This window comes from Sander lucioperca, chromosome 15 (assembly GCF_008315115.2).
Source record: "Sander lucioperca isolate FBNREF2018 chromosome 15, SLUC_FBN_1.2, whole genome shotgun sequence".
In the NCBI taxonomy this organism is placed as follows: Eukaryota; Metazoa; Chordata; class Actinopteri; order Perciformes; family Percidae; genus Sander; species Sander lucioperca.
The window spans coordinates 29,322,712-29,342,437 of NC_050187.1; positions in this window are offsets into that span (position 1 = coordinate 29,322,712).

The following is a 19,726-nucleotide window of genomic DNA, read 5'->3' on the forward strand; positions in this document are numbered from 1 at the left end:
TTTACGGTAGCTATATTATGAATAACCCTCATTCCTGAAGGGTTCCAGTAATCGATTTAATGGTGTAAAGTTGGATTGGAGTCTTATCCTCTTGTTTAGCCTGTGTGGGAAGTCTGCTGTTCCGGCAACTAAATGATACATTTGAAAGGGGGAAGAAATGGCATTTGATCAGCAGATTGGCCTTTCTGGATAAATCTCATTAACTCAGGAACATGCCATTCCCCTGTCACTCATCAAGCCAAAATGTCACTGAAAATTGGCACCTTTGCGCCAGGTGCAGAGAGAATTCATATGAGCCTATGAAAGGGTTCAGCACCAAGGAACCTCCTGTTCAACATCTTGAATGGCTGGGACATTAGATTGTAATTGCATGCACGTCCATCTCAGCTTTACCTGGTCTTGCAAGATGGTCTGGATGTCTCATCTGAACAATAAAGGAGAGGAAGCTCGTAATATATCACATCAGACCTGATGATCTGTCATGTAACGTGACATGCACATGTGTAAGCATGCAGTCTCAAATTCATCCAATGTGGAAAAAAAAAAAAATAAATAAAAAGGGTTTTAAACAGAATCTGTGAGTATTTGGAAAAAAGACTAGTTCAGCGGGTTGTGTGTTTGCCCAATCAGATGTAAGAAGGGTTCACGCTGTTTTGAGTGAAGGAAAGCACTCATTTATCATTTATCATCTGTCCAGCCTTGCCAGAAATTACGCCTGTCTCGAGGAAAATACACAACGTGGACATTTACTTTGTGATGTTTTGTGATGATCTTTTCATTAATGTTTTCAATCTTAACAGCTGTTTTTATATCTGTGTAACAAAAGATTAAAGTGTAAAAGAAAGTGTAGCTACAAAATGGGTTACATGTTCACATTGGAAATATGTAGGATAATGCTTTGAGCTATATGCAGAGAATATATATATATATATATATATATATATATATATATATATATATATATATATATATATATATATATATATTCATATACAGAGAATAATGGCTGCAGATCTGCTTTCATGTTCAGCTGAAAGGTGTTGAAGCGAGGTTAAAAGAGCCAGAGAAGATCACTTTCCCTACTCTCCAACCACAAAGTCAGATATCTTCGCCAGGGCAGAAGGCAACCTGTGATACGTGAACATGTCTCACACGTGTATTCACCGCCCTGGGTCGCATCCTGATCATCTGACTGATGCTGATTTAGAGGAAACTCAGCTGAGAATACTTTCAGAAGACAAGGATAAAAACGACAGTAGGGCACTTTGCAGTTTGTTGAAAATATAAAAGAAAAAGACAAGAAAGACAAGAAAGGGACCAAACAAGCAAAACTGGCTGACATAAAGTGAGAGTAAGGATGCTTTGTGTTGATCCTCAGGGTGGTTTTGCTTTTAAGCTTGAAAACGAGTCTTTGTGTTTGTACCTTCAGGGAGGGAATGAAAGTTTCAAAGATAAAAATCTTGCAAAAGCTTTGAAACATTTCCAGAATACAAGAGCTAACACAGGATGCTTTAAAGGCATCTGGGATTGTAAGGCAGCCGCTCTCAAAAACCAACAAAACAGGGAATTATTAGAGAAACAGTTGGATGCTATGCTTTATTTGGTCTGCCCAACACTGTCATTTCCACGGCCTACTCTCTGGATGCAGCCCAGTGTCAGGAAGCACAACTGCCAACAGAATCGACAGAAATGCAGGCCCACTGCCTCTTCACAGGTGGTTCAAATGAAATCATGGACACGTTCCACTGACCACATGTCACACACAGCTCACACAGAGTGAAAAATGACCATTTATTACCCCACAATCTGTGATGTGACCTCTGTGACACCTCCCACAAGGAGAAGATATCAGAATCAGAATCAGAAATACTTTAATAATCCCAGGGGGAAATTATTTTTGTTACCACTCCAGGTATACAAACAACATATATTATCCAGACTTTTAACATATATAATAAAAAGAAATATACAGTAATAATAAATAAAATATGAAATGTACAGTGTTAATGTTAATGTGCAAATAGTGCAATAAAAAGAGAAAATGATTGTCTATGTTGAGATGATTATAGTGCAATAAAAAAAAGAAGTGAATTGTCTATGTTTGAGATGAGATGATTACAGAGAGGGGGTGTGTGACTCTCTGAGGGAGGTGTTGTAGAGTTTAATGACCACAGGCAGGAACGACTTCCTGTGGCGCTCTGCGGTGCATCTGGGTGAGAGGAGTCTTCTGCTGAAGGTGCTCCTCTGCTGGGCCAGTGTGTCGTAGAGAGGGTGTGAGACATTATCCAAGATGGACTGAAGCCTGGACAGCATCCTCCTCTCAGCCACGGCCGTCAATGTGTCCAGCTCCTCCCCCACGACATCACCAGCCCTCCTGATCAGTTTGTTCAGTCTGTTGGTGTCAGCGACCTTCATCCCACTGCCCCAGCATATGACAGCGAAGAAGATAGCACTGGCCACGACAGACTGATAGAACATCCTCAGCATCGTCCGGCAGATGTTAAAGGACCTCAGCCTCCTCAGGAAAAAGAGTATAGTATAGTATAGTATAGTATAGTGATAGAAGATAGTATAGTATAGTGAGAAATGTCCACAGAGAGGAAAGAGAAAAGGAAAATTAAAGTATTTTGAAATACCTTAGACAATATCGGAGATGGGCGAAAATTCACTTCTATGCACTGGGATTTACACTGCAGACTGCAGAGGTCAGGGTATATGACAGTGGAGTGAGGGTGACTGAGAAAGAGTGCTGGTTCACATTTAAGAGCTAAATCCACTGGGATGTTATCAATGTTTTCCTCCCATACCTGAACCCTGGCAGGATTATGATGATTAATAAGAATAATATTTGTGGTGTACTGAATAAACTACCCAACAAAACCTCCAAACCATACGATGATATAGGTTGTTTATTCCTACTGTTTAATACAACACACATGTGGAGCGTTTCATAAATTATCGCCCTAGAGGTGGCATGAAATACAACCCACAGGAGGGTATTCCGTCCTCGTATCTAAACCAGAGAGCGTAACAGTCGCGTTTCTAAATACATTGTTAAAGTTGTGTCGCAATTTAGTTACGTTTAGGCACCAAAACTACTTAGTTAAGTTTAGAAAAGATGTGGTTTGGGTTCAAATCAGATGTTACTGGGTGCCTGGGTAGCTCACCTGGTAGAGCGCGCGCCCATATATAGAGGTTTTCTCCTCGACTCAGCGGCAGCGGGTTAGACCCTGACCTGCGGCCCTTTGCTGCATGTCATTCGCCCTCTCTCACCCCTTTCACATCTTCAGCTGTCCTATACAAATAAAGGCCTAAAAATGGCAAAAAAAAATAATCTTAAAAAATAAATAAAAATCAGACGTTACTTCACTTCCGGTTACACACATGACACAGAACGTGACGTAGCTCTGTTTGTTCCATAAAGTAAAAAAAAAATAACTCACCGTCTACTTTTATTGTCAAACGGGAAACGTACTCCAGTCTAATGGGTGAAAGTCCTGTTAGCTCGTCACCTTACTTTCTGCTTTGCTACAGTCGTATGTTACCACGGCCGCTAGAGGGCGTCGCCACTATAAACGTGTACATGAGTGGGGCCGTCTCAAACTACAAAGCCGTTGGATCATCATCTTCTAGTTCTTCACTGTTTGATTAATGCTGTGATTGCAAACTCAGATCACAGGAAGCAAAACATTTTCTCAGAGTTTACTGAAATAAATGCACGTTTTGCACAAATTTATGATGAGTTTCTGTCTCGGGAAACCGACAGGAGGAGGATGCCTGTCTGACTCGTTGCATGTGGATTGATGCTGTAAACCTACTGTTGCATACTGCTTCCTCCACTCCATTCTCAAAGGGCCTGTCCCTGTAACATGCATGCCTGCAGACTGGTTCAGTTTCTCTATTTCACTCAAAAAGCTACGAAAAGTTAAGCACTTTAATTCATAAGCATTCCACTTTTTTTGCTGTATTCATTACGTTGACGCAGCTGTATTAGAACGCGGCTGGCCGCGAAGGGAGGAGGTCGGGGGGGATGGGTGGTCGTTAACATACAGGACTTTCAAGCCAGAGATGGAGTTCTAAAGTCTTTCACCCAGGAAATGCGTGTTCCTTAGGAGTGTTTTAATCCAAACCACGATCTTTTTCCTAATCTTGACTAGTCGTTTTGATGCCTAATCTTAACTTTTGTCGGGTCAAAACACTCATATTTTGTGGACTAAATTTAAACACAACCGCTCGCGGTGCTTTGTACCCGGCTCAAAGTCACCTATTTTCAGGTAACCACCAACTACCGCTGATAGAACGGAGGTCTGTAGCCGGCGTCACAAAGCTCTGTAGCAGCTTAAACAACTACCAACTGCCGCTCGGCGCCATGAAGCTTGTAGCCAGTCGGCATCACGTGACCGCCCGGCGTCACGTGACCAGCGGGTGGTCTTCTAATTTTGTAGGATATCATACGTTTTGGTGTCCACACATTTTTGTACGATATCATACGGACCTGTTCATGAGAATGCGTTGTCTTAAGCAAGATTAGCAATGTTAAAGTCACCACTGATGATGATGCTAAACAAATGTAACAAACCCAACCAAGTTTTTTCACCAATGGAAAAATAATGTTCAGTCTTGTCAGAGCCTACACTGGCACAGAGGTATTATTTTGTTCTGGAAATGCAGGATTAACCTGAAGAGTTGAAGTTGATTAGGAACACATTCAGTAATCATTTATGATGAACGCTGCTGTTCATGCTTAGCACCCAGGTCCTTCTCTGTTTATTTCAATTAGCCTTTTGTTGCTGTTGTTGATGCTGCCTGAGACAGACAACTATTGCTTTAAATATTGCTTTCTGTCTACAATATATTTTGTAGTATAATCTTAATTGGCACAGCAAATGTATGCAGTATGAGAAAAAAAAAGTCCAAAAATACTTACTTACTTTAACATTCTCATGATCTTCTCTGCACTGTGAGAGGATGCATGCAGAGCCATCCTTCCCTGTAAACAGGGGTGAAAAATAAAACAAAATGTCCTGCCCTTTGTTCTAATGTAGTCCATATTAGGACAAAAGAGCACATAAATACAGAATAGTGCTCTGTGAAGCAGAACAGCTTCCCAGGGGTTTTATTCGGCTGGTGCTCGTCTTCCTCCCAGTCCTGTTTCTGGTTTGAATTGCTCCCCATTATTGGCTGGAGAGAGGCTGCTCAGCTCTTTAGCCTGCAGTCATCAGACCTATCTTAATAGAGATCTCCCTCTGAGACCAAACAGTGTATTGGAACTCATCACTTTAGCAGTGAATGCCAACTGAAAACAAAAGATGGTTAAGAGTTACAGCAATACCTGTAGTGTGACAGGGGGAAGTCATGCTGCGTTGTTTAGATACACAAAATAAAGATTTCATTTTATAGCATGGATGGAAAGTTCATAGATTTCATGTTGCATTTGAAGTGAGTTTTTTTCTTTAACTCATTCAATCCACTCAAACCAGTTTTACTGTAAGAAAATCGATATTTTTTATTAAATTTAAATTTGTCATGACGTTTTAATCCACTCTCAGAATATCAGTGTTGATTAATTAGAAGATATAAATTACGGTAATAGCACATGTGTATTGCAGATTCAGTAGATGCACAGAGGGTAGAACAGGCTAAAGTTAAGGTTAAAGAGCAGGGAATGCATTACTGTACAATCAAGTACAAATACATGTTTGTCTGTGCAAAATCAACTAGTACTGTCAACACACACAAAAATCACAAAAGCCCTTTTGTGTATGTTGAGTTAGACTGGGTATCTAACCTTAACACGTTTTTTTTTTATGTAGGTTTAAAAAGTGATCAGTAAGTTGCCACTAAATGCTTGTTTACCTTCATTTGATGTAAATCAGGAAACTTTGCTAAAGTAGAATTTCGGTTATTTAAGTTATTACTACAATTTAACATTGATGCATCATTTTTGCCTCTTTCATTTTCATATCATTTTATCCACCTTGAGATAATTTTAAAGATCAACATATTTTCTTTACTGAAATGTGATTGCATCTGTGCTGTCTTAATGGCTGATTCTTGATAATGTCGTTCACAGCTATGAAATATATAGCGCCTTTCTCTTCACTTGATTACAGTAATTACATGTAGCCATTACAGTAATGGATGCAGAAATGCAAGGAACTGTGCTGTACATGAATAGTACTTTTTAACAGTGAAGGCCTCCAGCTCAAACTATCCAGATCACGATTCGTACAATATTACTGTAATTTGACACTATCAATCACACATTGCAGCTGAGTTCTCTTCTTTTAAAATGGTGACACACTTTAAATCAACTGAAAATCCAAAGACCAGTTCACTCCTCAATATATCCATGTATTACTCAAATATGGGAGCTCATCTATAAAATGATTACGACTACTTTTCCACTTTCTATTCTCCTTTGAAAATTGTAATCACTTGATTTGCTTTTATTCAAAGAAATGCCATTTATTTTTAATTTCGGAGGCCCAACCTTCAGTTGCTATTAGAGAAATAGCAAAGTATAGCATCACACAGGGGTGATTTTGTTCTAAACCCCTGTGTGCTGCCCTGTTACTTCTCTCCTCAGCCTCAGGGTGCTAAACCCTGAAACCCTCATCGATCACACAGCGGCATCAGCGTATCCTGAAAACAGCCTTTTCCTAACGGCGTCTCATTTCAGAGTAAAATAGGTCGGCACTCAGCTGGAAGTTTCCTCTGCCCTGGACAACTGGAGGCTCGCAATAAAGGTTTAAAACCAAGAGATAGATAGATAGATAGATAGATAGATAGATAGATAGATGGACGGACGGACGGACGGACGGACAGACGGACAGATGGACGGACAGACGGATAGCTAGATAGATAGATAGATAGACTGATTGATCAATTGATTAATTGATTGATTGATTGATTGATGGATGGATGGATGGATGGATGGATGGATGGATGGAGAGATAAATAGATAGACAGACAGATTGATTGATTGATGGATGGATGGATGGATAGATAGATAGATAGATAGATAGATAGATAGATAGATAGATAGATGATGGATGGATAGAGAGATAAATAGATAGACAGACAGATTGATTGATTGATTGATTGATTGATTGATTGATTGATTGGTGGATGGATGGATGGATGGATGGATGGATGGATGGATAGATAGATAGATAGATAGATAGATAGATGATGGATGGATAGAGAGATAAATAGATAGACAGACAGATTGATTGATTGATTGATTGATTGATTGATTGATTGATTGATTGATTGATTGATTGATTGATTGATGGATTGATGGATGGATGGATGGATGGATGGATAGATGGATAGATAGATAGATAGATAGATAGATAGATAGATAGATAGATAGATTTTACTTTCTTTGTGGAGTTAGTTATATAACAGTCTTAGCTCTCTGCCATCTATCATTGCTCTGGCCCATCACTGCAGACTTAATTCAGCGGCCAGTTCCTTCTGTAGAGCCAAATATGAATTAGACAGGGAGTCGCAGACAGGCCGCACTGACAGAACATAATTAGAGTAAAAGGTCAACAGAGACCCAATCTGCTCTGATGACAGGATGGGAAGTGTTGGTCTGGCAGTGCTGGTCATTACCAAGCTGTTAAAACCAGAGCATTTACACTTCAGAACCATTGCTGTTTTACAGAAGAGCAGATGCACCTGTGTTACTGTAATACATTACTGCTGATGCTCTACTATTCTAGTATACAATCTAAATATATTTTTATTGGCTGATATTTGTTGCAGCTACATGGTCCTTTTGATAAATGAGTTTCTGGTGGTGGTGCTCTTACTCCGCTGTGTCCGAGTTCTATAACATAATAATGAACAACATAATGTAACACTGTTTTTGTATTGGTTTTAAACCCTTTTAGTATGCAAGAAATCTGTCACTTTACTGTTGTAGACTAACTTAAATTATGTAATACTTGCGCCAAAGGATGCCATGTTAAACTAAACAAACACATTTGCAATGAATTTAGATTTTTTGCAACTGTGTATAGATCCAATGTTTCCGTTGTGGAATGATTCTGTTGCATTTTGTATTCAATGCCCTCTATTGTCTCACTGTTTTATTGTGTTTTAATTGTTTGTTTGTTTTTCACAGTTTTACTTCCTGCAAATTTCCTCTTGTGATAGCGTGGAGATCTGAACTGAACTGAACTGAACTGAACTGGATTGTGGAGCCATTGTGAACATCAACAGCACACTCTAAAACCAAACACATCTATGCATGCTGCCACTTTTTGAATACACTTATTTTATTTATTTTTTACAATATGAATGCATTACGTACTCAAAACCTGTTTAGAATTGATATTGTGAGACAGCCTTTTTGTCTGATTAACCATGCTGGATATCAAACAAATGTCAAACATACTACTGCTGTTGCTGCTGCTGCAGGGAATGTAAAGTGTACTCACATTATGATTCTTCTCTGTGAAGACAGACACCATGGGGGGTTGAAACAGTAGGCTATTTGTAAAACTTTTATAGGTTGGGTGTAAGTGGAATCCCTGTTGTGTTAAATCACATCATGAGAACATACCAATAATTGTCATTTTAATAGTAATAAGCAATAAAACATCATGAGGCCCATCTTCACAAGCATGCAGTACAGAACAAAACACACACACACACACACACACACACACACACACACACACACACACACACACACACGCACACACATGCAAAGAAGCACCAATGATTTATTTGGCAAGAGGGTTGTTTTCTCTTGTTGAAATCCACATCAGCTGGCAGCTTGTAAACAACAAAGTGATGATGTGTCTTAAGGCTGCCATAATAAATGCATTTGAATACTGCGTGTGTGCTCTTGTATTTCTTACATAATAAGATGGCTCAAGATCAATATGCACAGAAAAAGTAGATTGTCGATAATCTTAAAGGAAATACAGCATTTGTCAAACAAACACAGGACTTTTACCCACTAGACCGGTGTTTGTGTCTCGTTTGAAAATAAAAGTAAGTGGCGAGTCATTTTAACTTTACGGAGCGAACAAAACTACGTCACATTCTCCATCTGCATAAGTACGTCATATACACAGGCACGAAAGTGAAGTAACGCAACAAATGTTACAAAGGTTTGGATATCTGATTCTGACGTTGTTGAACATCATTGTGTTGTTGTAAAGTTGTTAACTGTTCTTATAAATCTACATTATGAAGCATCACTTACTGTGTTTGCACTGAATTAGAAATTATATTTTACAAAAATACACTGAATGACAAGGCTGTAGAGAACAGTGTGCTGCAGACTTATGTACTAAGGTTATAATTACATTATTTTAATATAGTCAGTCGTGAAGTAAAGTGGGCCGGTCTAAGGCATTAAATTCCAGGGCTGAAAATGAGTCCCACTCCGGCCCTGAGCAGGTCTACACCATACTCTTCATTAATATTCATTCTAGTTCTTATAATATTTATTCAATAAGCAACCCTACCTGCCCACTCTAGAGTTATGAGCTCATGGCTGCTGCTTGGCTCTTCACTGTTAGCAGCAGAATGGACTAGTGGCTGCTGCTGAGGAGCTACAAGAAAAAGTTTGATTAATAAACATGAACAGTGGTTTGCAGGCAACGTTGTATTATGTTTTGCACGGCCGCTAGCATCCTGCACTGCTCATAACTAGCGTACCCGTCTCATTGTCTTCATTTGGCTTCCACAGTTGGTTTTAATGAAAAAGTTGCTCAGTCTTCTGTGTCTGCGTCAGTTTCTGGAGCTTCTCGCCTTTTTAGCGTTGCCTTTGCGCTTTCTGTTATCCATTTTTATAGCTTCTTTTTGCTCGCATGTCGCTGTCGCATCCTAACAAGCACCACTGACTGAAGTGTACGAGGTGACGGTTTGTTTACTTTTAAGCAAGGTGTCGTCGGAGGAGTCAAAACACGGCACACTAGAACAGTGACAGTAACCTGTGGTATTGAAAAATAAAAATTGACATTGAAACAACAAATATTGGCACTGACAAATTTTCAACTGATATCCAAAACAAAATTTAAAAAAGGTTGAAAAATTGAACATTTTTAGCTGCGTGCCAAGATCCCTCTGGAGGCGTGGTATAAATACTATAGACTCTTGGAGGGATCTAGCAGGCAATCCTCTTAAAGACAGACACATCACGGCAAGCGCTCCACCCTACAGGATAATTACAAAAACTCAATCAGTGCACTATTAATATCACTTTAAACCCCCAAGTGGGCTAGCTGATGTGGTACTAGCTAGCGTTAGCACTTGTTCAGCTAACCTCTGCCAAAATATCACAGCTTACATTAAAAGTTAACACTAAACCAGCCCACTTCTACGTGAAAAAGAATGGCAGAGATAAACAGACTTACCTGAGATTTGGAGGTTCCAGGTGAACTTGTGGAAGGCATTGCAGATATGCGGTTATAACGCATCTGTGAGGATGCCTGTAGAGGTGCGGTCTCTTGCCGGTATGCAAATTATGCAAATTACCGGTAAACCGCTCCATCGTTGTCCCTCCCCTCAAGCCCCTCCTCTCTACGATGACAGAAAGTTGAAACTGAAAACCAGTGACATTGTAAAAATTCTGACCGCGTAAAAAAATAAACTGTCACTGAAGAAAGACAGACAGACAGACAGAAAAAATGTAGATTGAAATTGAAAAATCTATCATAATGCAAGAAAATGTCAAATTGAAATAATATAATAGGATTGGGAGATTCTAACTTTTTGATGTTTGTGTTTTATATTTCAGTTCAACATTTTTCAGTGCCAATATTTGTTGTTTCAATGCCAAATTTTATTTTCAATACCGCAGGTTACTGTCATTGTTCTAGCTCCATATTGTAGTGGGCTGCATGTTAGAGACCAGTGGGCTGCAAGAATAAATAAATAAGAAGAGTTCTGACAGTCTAGGGTACAGCATCAATGATATATTTAAAATATATGTTTCAACCAAGTACCATGACGGAGAACCATGGCCCTCGCAACCAAAAAACGGACCGGCCCATAGGGAATTCTCCCAGTGCTCCCGATTAGCCAATCCGGGCCTGGATGTGGAGAAAGTGTGATAATAAGCTGTGATCAGCAGTATTGAAGGTTCAGTAAGGAGTTGGCTGAGTCATCAATAACTAAAATATCATTTGTCATTGGGAGAGATAAAAATCCAGTCTGAAAGTTCTCAAAAAGCTCTTAAAAAAAGAGGTTGGTTGTTTGGTTGTGACATTTTCAACCAGATATGAGGTAATTATTAATCTGATGAGTCACGAGTGAATCATTATGAGATGACAAAATCACATGTGGATTTACAATAAACACACAGGTTTGATTCTGGTGTTTATACATTTGGTTTATTTTTTTGTTTGGTTGAATCAATATGAAATCCATTCTACCTTTACACTCTCATGTGTCACTGTCTGTACCTGTCTGCCACAACGATCCTTTACAGTAATACTGAACTCTGCCTCTGAAGCCCTCTCTCTCTGATTCTCCCTCAGACAGCAGGTACATCCATCATGTCTTTCTCATATAAATTCGATTGAAATAGAGAAAAACAACCACCACCCTCAGCTGTCCTGTGGTTCACTGGCTGGCTGCTGAGTAAGCAGGCATGTCTGTCTGGTTGCCTGTCAGCCTGTTTTTCATAATCTATCTCTGTTGTTTCTCTACTATATTAGAAAATTAAACAGACACCTGGCAACTCACAACATGCTGTTTTCTTTTTCTTCATTCTACCTTTTCAAACAAAAACCTGCAAGATGATATTTGAAATATGCCATAATCACACACTGTGGTGGCTTTAGAGTCTGAATGTGTTGCTCGAATCAGGGTTTCAACCGATGTCCTCACAATTCACTCTCTTTCACCACTGTCACACTGGTAGCTCTGACAGGAGGTGACTGTTTTTTCTTTTTAAAATAGAAATCCTCAGAGCCGTGGCTGTTTCCTGTTTTTTTAGGTCTTTTAAAGAGATTTCAAAATATAAAACTAACCCAAAATGCCCTGCAGAGAGAAAGAGAAATCAAGGGTCTAGTCAAAGTAAAGGCCTCTGAAATGTAACTGCAGGAAGAAAAAGAAGGATCCGTTGGGAAATCTCCCAAAAGCAGATATTTTCTGTTTTGTAAAGCCCACGCACAAGAGCAGTCGAAATGTTTAGCAGTCGTTCTAAGAAAACACAAGGGAACAAGGCAACTGGTGGAAAGTCAAAGCATTGATCTATCTCTCCAACATCTGAAATATTTCCACAGGAAGATAAAACCTACTCATCCTCCGTTCTTGCCAGCGTGAATTCGGACATTAACTCAAACAAATGTTTGACCTCCAAGAGCTTAGCCCACACCAAACTTCAGAACTATGATCAGACTAAGCTTTGCAGATTGTGCAGAGAATTTAATGAGCAATTATGGATTCTGGATTTGGTTAGGCGGACCAAACATGATAGAAAAGCTTTTGTTCTCTCTTCAAAACTTTATTTTTACTATATTTATTGTACTACAGGACAGTTTTTCTTTAATTAATTTCTATTTGATGCCCCCTGTCCCCCCCCCCCCCCCTCTCTCTCTCTCTCTCTCTCTCTCTCTCTCTTCTCTATCTAGAAATTTCCATTCCACTCCATTACAGACAGAATACTAGCTGAGATCAGTTGTATTGTTTTTTAACCAGGGAAGCAGTTTTCAGATCACATTATGTGCTTACATAATTGCAAACGGATTCTCCAATGTTTTCTCAGTTAGCCTTTTAAAATGATATCAGATTAGTAAACAGAATGTGCCTTTGGAACATTGGATGAATGGTTGCTGATAATGGGCAATGTACAGTAGATATTGCATTAAACATCTATCCATTTATCCATCCATCTATCAAAAAATCCAGACTCCAATGGGCTAGGCAGAGAATCATTAGTCCGTGGATCAGGCCAGGTTCAGGTTACGGGGTACAGGTCCAAATGGTTTAGAAAGCAATAGCATAAAGCAACATTGAACAGTGTGAAATCTGAGGTTTTGGCTCACTATTTTTTTTTTTAAATATGTTATGTTTACCTCATCTTTTGAAGCTATGGCCATGTTTATGTAATATGAACATCCAACAATGTTACATTATGGATATGACAGAAACACGGAAAAGCATACAGTAATAGGTAAGTCAATGATCTGATCTTCTTCCATGCACATTCTGCATTGGCAGTGTGCCATCACTTATTATATTGATAGTGTACTTCAGCTAAATCAAAAGCTGCTACGATCCCTGCCAGACAGGTTCAAAGTAAGTGTTTGTGTGTGTGTGTGTGTGTGTGTGTGTGTGTGCGTGCATGCGTGCGTGCGTGCGTGCGTGCGTGTGTGTGTGTGTGTGTGCGTGCGTGCGTGCGTGCGTGCGTGCGTGTGTGTGTGTGTGTGTGTGTGTGTGTGTGTGTGCGCGCGTGTGCGCGTGCGCGTGTGTGTGTGTGTGTGTGTGTGTGTGTGTGTGTGTGCGTGTGTGTGTGTGTGTGTGTGTGTGTGTGTGTGTGTGTGTGATTGATGGATAATGTTGCCACTGCTGGAGAGCAGAGATCTGTGGCAATAAACTATTTAATGTCGCTATCAGGGAGCTGTCATGTTGCTCCCCCCTTTGTGAAGGCTCATTTCCCCTCAGCGTCATCCGGAAGCCAACAAATAGCCAGAAAACACTGCAAGGATAGGATCATATAGATAGCTGGGGGGCCAGAGTCTATGGTGTGACTGTCATTAAATAAAGTGAGAGTGAAGCTGTGAAAACAGAGACACCAATCAGCTGGAAGAGAGCCCCATATGTTGGTTAGTGTCAAGCTCCATACCACCTTGGTGGGTATGATGTTTTGTGAAGCTGCCTGTAGGACTCAGGTCTGGTGTCTGTGGAGCTAAATGAGACTATACAGACTGTAACAGGGATTTGAGTCATATAACGTTGTGTGTCATTTATAGACAGGAAGTGGAGCAAGTAGACATTTACAAATTTGAATAAAATGCAAGAACAGTTCAGATAAGATAGACATTATTGCCCCAGTGGGAAAATTGTATTGGACATCACAGTGTCTGCAGCACAATCACAGTAACAAAACAACAGTTAAAAAAAGACAACAAACACATTCATCCATCAATTGCACACATGCCCAAATCCATCACAGTTCCCGGTCTGTTCTTAAAAGAAAACACACCGGAGGCTCTTTTTTGTGTTGCAGCTTCAGGTGTCCAAGGACGAGCTGTCTCAGTTATACAGAGTTTTGACAGAACGCAAACTCACTTTCTCAGTAATAGTTTAAGGATGTCAGGAGAAGAAAAACTCTGGCAGAGATTCAAATTGACTGGGAGCTCCTGAGAGCCACGCCACTGTTGAAGATGTAATGAAATAGCTAAGGTCCAGGGCATTTATCTGAGTGTTTTTCTTTCTGCACAGCAGGTTGACTTCAGGTTTCCAGGTCATTCAACGAATTTGCAGTTGTATTTCTGAACAGAGTTTTACTAAATGTATACATCTCCTCAACTCAGCTAAATGTGACTCCCATTGTGTTTTCCTCCCCAGGCGCTGTGGCTCAGGTGGTAGAGCGGTCACCTTCCAATCGAAAGGTTGGTGGGTTGATCCCTGGCCCTGCATGTCAAAGTGTCCTTGGGCAAGACACTGAACCTCAAATTGCTCCCGATGCTGCGCCATCAGAGTGTAAATGTGTGCGAATGTTTATCTGATGGGCAGGTGGCACCTTGTATGGCATCCTTGGCCACCAGTGTATGAATGTGTGTGTGAATGGTTCCTGTACTATCTTACAGTTGATGACATTTCAAAAACTGCATTCCTTTTCATGTTTCAGTTCTACCTGCACACAATAGACAATGTGAAATCCACTTATTTTTGTAATTCGGTTTCCTTTTACTTTAAACCACCCTATATTTTTGGCTTGAGGGTAAAATGTGGGCATGTAAAAAGTGAATGAGTCGTGTTTACTTTATAGAATGTATATTAGAAAAATGACAGAATTGCCGAAGTAAAAACTCTACATTAAAGCGCTTTGAGTAGTTGTAGTAGTAGTAGACTAGAAAAGCGCTATGTAAATACAGTACATTTACATGTTTCTGAAGTGGAGTTTATGTCTTTGCATTGCTAAACTTAAGCTGACCTCCTCTCAGTGTTTCTGAATTGAAGCTGATTTTCTCAGCGACTGAAGTGAAGTGGGTCTCATTATCAGATCTCTTGACATGCAGCGCTGCCTGAAGGAGAGTGAGTGATGATGACGACCCCAACCATCACGAGAGATGACAAGTGTTTAAACAAACAAAACTGTTTCCTCCCCCCCTCTGCATTCAGATCTCTCTGTTACTCTCTGTGTCTCCCTGCAGATGCTGCTGCTCCTCACCTGAGAAAAATAATGGCATCATTAATTAACATCATTAATTGGCTCGGGGAAGAAACCCCATCCGGCTGAGTCCCATTGAACCAGCACGACAGCGCTGAGCTCACATTACTAAAACACCACATGAAAAACAGTTAAACAGCAGTGAAAAAACACGGATGAAAGCAGCACTCAAAATTGTGGAGATACGGTTACAAATTGGGAGCTTAATTATACCTTTGAAAGACTTAATGTTAATAAATAACTATTCCAGTGGTTGTTTCTATGGGGGAAAATATGCCTGAGGTTAAACCAGATCATCAACATTACAAATGTAAGAACTGTGTTTATAACTTCCTCAATAGCTTCACGCATGGACCGTTCCATATATAATTTAGTATATATTAATAGTTTTCCTTGTTTCTTTGAGCAAATACAGCAGTACACTAAAATCAGGTTTACATGAGGATGTACCAACTGGCAAGTAGACATATTTTGACACAAATGAAAGAATATTATCTACCAAACTTGCATGACAAATTTCATGTATTTGGTGTTTGTTCTCGAATTTGATTGAATTAGAAACTCTAATTTGTTTGTAAAAGTAAGATATCCTCTGCTGTCTCTTCTCGTTTGTTGCAGTGTTTCTGAATGTGCACATTAATATGAAACAATGAACAAACACCTCAAATGTAAAATGTAAAGGTTTCTGATGTGCTCAATGTTGCAAAAACAACTGCAACATTGTCTTCATTGACTGAATAGTGAGTCGTCAGAAAAGTTCGCTGCAATTTATATTTTAATACATTCCTCTTCAAGTGAGAAAGATGTGACCTGATGTCACTATATTTTTCATAAGAGGAGAGTTGGAGAGTTTGTTGGGAGTGGACACCCCATCATTGAGCATTTTCTTTGTGTTTTCTGAGACAGAATTTGACCTGACCTTGCAATTGAATACGTATGTTTAATTTAGTGAACCACAAATGATGGACAGTAGCTGTGAGTTAACGCTTACTAAACTGTTTTATATACAACATATTCTAAACTGCACTGCCACTCTTCAGCTCGGATCTCTTGCTTTGAAAAAACATAAAAGTTTCGATCTGGTTTGAATTTCGCAGCCATCATTTTAACTTTGAACTTGCGATTGTAAATTTAATTCAGTACATCATAAATGATGGAGAGCATCTCACCTTCTAAGAAAACACAGAAGCTCTCTATGGAACAGCATTAATATAATACTTATTATGTATAATACATTATGTGTACTTCTCGACTGGCCAACTGCTATGTTGTACAAAAGGCTGTGGTCTCTGTGGACTTAATTATACACCTGGTAGCAAATCTAAAATAATCTAAACCTGTCAGTTTGAAATATCTTACTTTATTCATTATTAGACAGCTGCCAGCCTACAGGTTGGTCACATAACAACATTGAAAATCAGTTAAAGTGCATTTATACTAAAATCTTAGAGCTACACATGCAAGTTAATGCATGTGTGTTATTGTCTTGAAAACTCTTCTTCTTACATTAAAGCACCATCAGAGTCGTACGATCTACAAGGTCTCAAACGTGTATGTTACAGCAGTGGGAGCTCTTTCATTCTGATCATCAAAACAGGAGATATTTTACACAAGGTCCAAAAATGTGCAGTTCTCAAGAACCGTGATTGTGAACAGAGCTGTGACAGGCAACAAAATCACTGGTGTGTTCTGCAAAACGTGGGAAGAGTCTAATAAAGAAGTCAAAATACCCCACTGGTTAGTGTGTACAAACTGTGCTTCTGAAGACCAGGTCAGCGCTTGAGCTAACCGTAACACATCTGGGATGATCAGATGAGAATTTGGGCCTACCAGAAAGGCCCTTTTGTTGATCAGAGGGGCATTTAGAGAGCACTTGGGGGGCAAATGATCTGCCGGAGTCAGGTTCTGGGATTGCTCTCGGTCTGCTGGAAATTCTGTCGGATATCACTCTTTTCGGATGTCCATTTTTGGATGTCCCGTTACCTTCCGCTTTCTTTGTTGTAATGTTGTTGATTTATGCAGACTATGGTTAACTGCTGCTCAGATCTCTGCAGGGTAAATCCAGACAGCTAGCTAGACTATCTGTCCAATCTGAGTTTTCTGTTGCACGACTAAAACAACTTTTGAACAAGCACGTTCCACCAAAACAAGTTCCTTCCCGAGGCTATTTTGCAGCAGCACCGTGTCTCCTCTCGGCACTTAACTCCGCCGAAGACGATTGTGATTGGTTTAAAGAAATGTCAATAAATGAGAGCACATTTTTTTCCCATCCCGGATTGCTGTGTGGACTGGACAGACCTTCCTTCGCAGGGCTGTGGAGGAAAGTCTGGCAAAGCGAGATTAGGTTCTGGGTTTCAGGTTCTTTTATTTTAGCAGCAAACTCCACGTACAATGCCCAGGTCAAGCACCAGTGCTTTAGCTCTGGTGTGACTGCAACATTTTGAGATAGATGGTTAACATTTAAAGCTTTGAAATGTGTCTTTATTTTCATGTCATCTAACTTGGATTAGACAAGTCTGAAGGCCAGGTTGTCTGAAACATACAATGTGTTGTCTGACCGCATATGAAGCATTTAAACATGTATAGCTGTTTTGAAGCATACTGATCGACCAGTCTGATCTTTGTGAATAAATCCGTACTATTTAATATATTGCTGCCCTTTTGCATACTATTTATTTATATTACAAGGTGTGTACTGATTGCCAACAGCTTCACGGTCTCATTATATGCACATCAGGTGTACTGCTCTGGGCCCAGCAGCAGCAGTAGTTGAAGATTACGATCTGGTTCTAAATAAATATGGGACTATGTAAATATGTACCAAAACACTTAGAACAAACCAGAATGAATCATCTAATACACAGCTGCTGGGCAGTCTCCACACATGTACTGCCCTGCAGCTATGTAGCAAAAAAGTTTTGAATTCAAACTGGATATTGTATTGTTTTTCTACAGGACGCAATGTCAAACTATGACAAGCTCATCAGAACACTCGACAGCCTGCAGCAGCAAACTCTTATTTGTTATTCTGGTTGTGTTCAGCATTAATCTGAGGTCTTTCACTCTTGCGGTTTGTTTCTGCAGCATGGGAACATCTTGCTTCAAATTGTAATGTTTTCACCCCAGAATGCTTAAAGTTTTAGGATCAGGTCTTACCACATTATGTGATTTAGGCTATAGATTTCTTCATAAAGTTACAGTAAATTAAAAAATCTAAGATGTGATGTGGTTTTGATTTTTAATGATGTCTGGTTTTTCATATCAGGAGCTTATTAAGATTCTGTCTTTGTCAAATAACTATTTGATGTGACCACCTGCGATTCTGGTCATAGCGTGATGGCTGCACATTATTATTAATAACTGCAATCATTCAAGGAACCAAGAGAAATAATGACCACACGCTATTCTTCCTTAAACAGATTTGATATATGGTTAGCGAAATTTGTAATTGTCAGAGAGATTGATATCAAAAAACATTTGCAAATCTTAAGGTTGCTAGTCCAGATTGCCACAATTAGGAAGATATTTTGCCCTTTTCCCCTCCGCTGCCCTTCTGCATGACATTTATATAGCAAAGTGTCATGTAGGTGTCAGCAGCCATATGCAGACTCGTTATATTGCATGCACATTTTTTCAAAAGGTGCACACACTGAGATGAAGTCTTTCATATAGACCGTTTTTCCTGCATTTCCACTGACATCAGCAGCTCATTAAGATTCTGTCTTGATGAAATCAGCACTTTAGATACGGTCGCATGCGCTGCTGGGGATGATCTTTTCTCTGTAGCAAACAAATTAAGAATATTTTACGATACTTATTCCTGAATGTCTAAACATAAAGTTGTTGAAATTATCATCCAGTACACTTGTGGACATCAATTTAGCTTTGAATACATACAGAAAATCTTTGTATCATGTTTAAGCTTTCGAGAGTGTTGTTAATTATTGGGAAACACATTGAAAACTTAAGGCTTAAGAATTTAAATCAACGCAGTCACTTTTTATGTTTTATTTTTTAGTTACATAGTGTCTTTTCATACTGTTTAGTATAGCTAATCCACCTACCCACCTATGAAAATATATATACATATAATATATATAAATCACTGGCAGGAGAGACACATCAGTGCTGCTTGAAATTTAGCTTGAATTTATGATATAATGTTTTCTCTCATTTTTAAGTTTACTCCACTCGTTCAAAAGGCTCTGATTTCTCTGATTTGTCATCATCATACCGTAGATGGAAAAAGGGGTCCCTATCCCTTAAGATGCAGGTACAATGGGAATGTGTTCAAAAGAAAGGACTTGTACGTTAGATGTGATTGTGGCTGGTGCACAAAAATGAACAAACTAT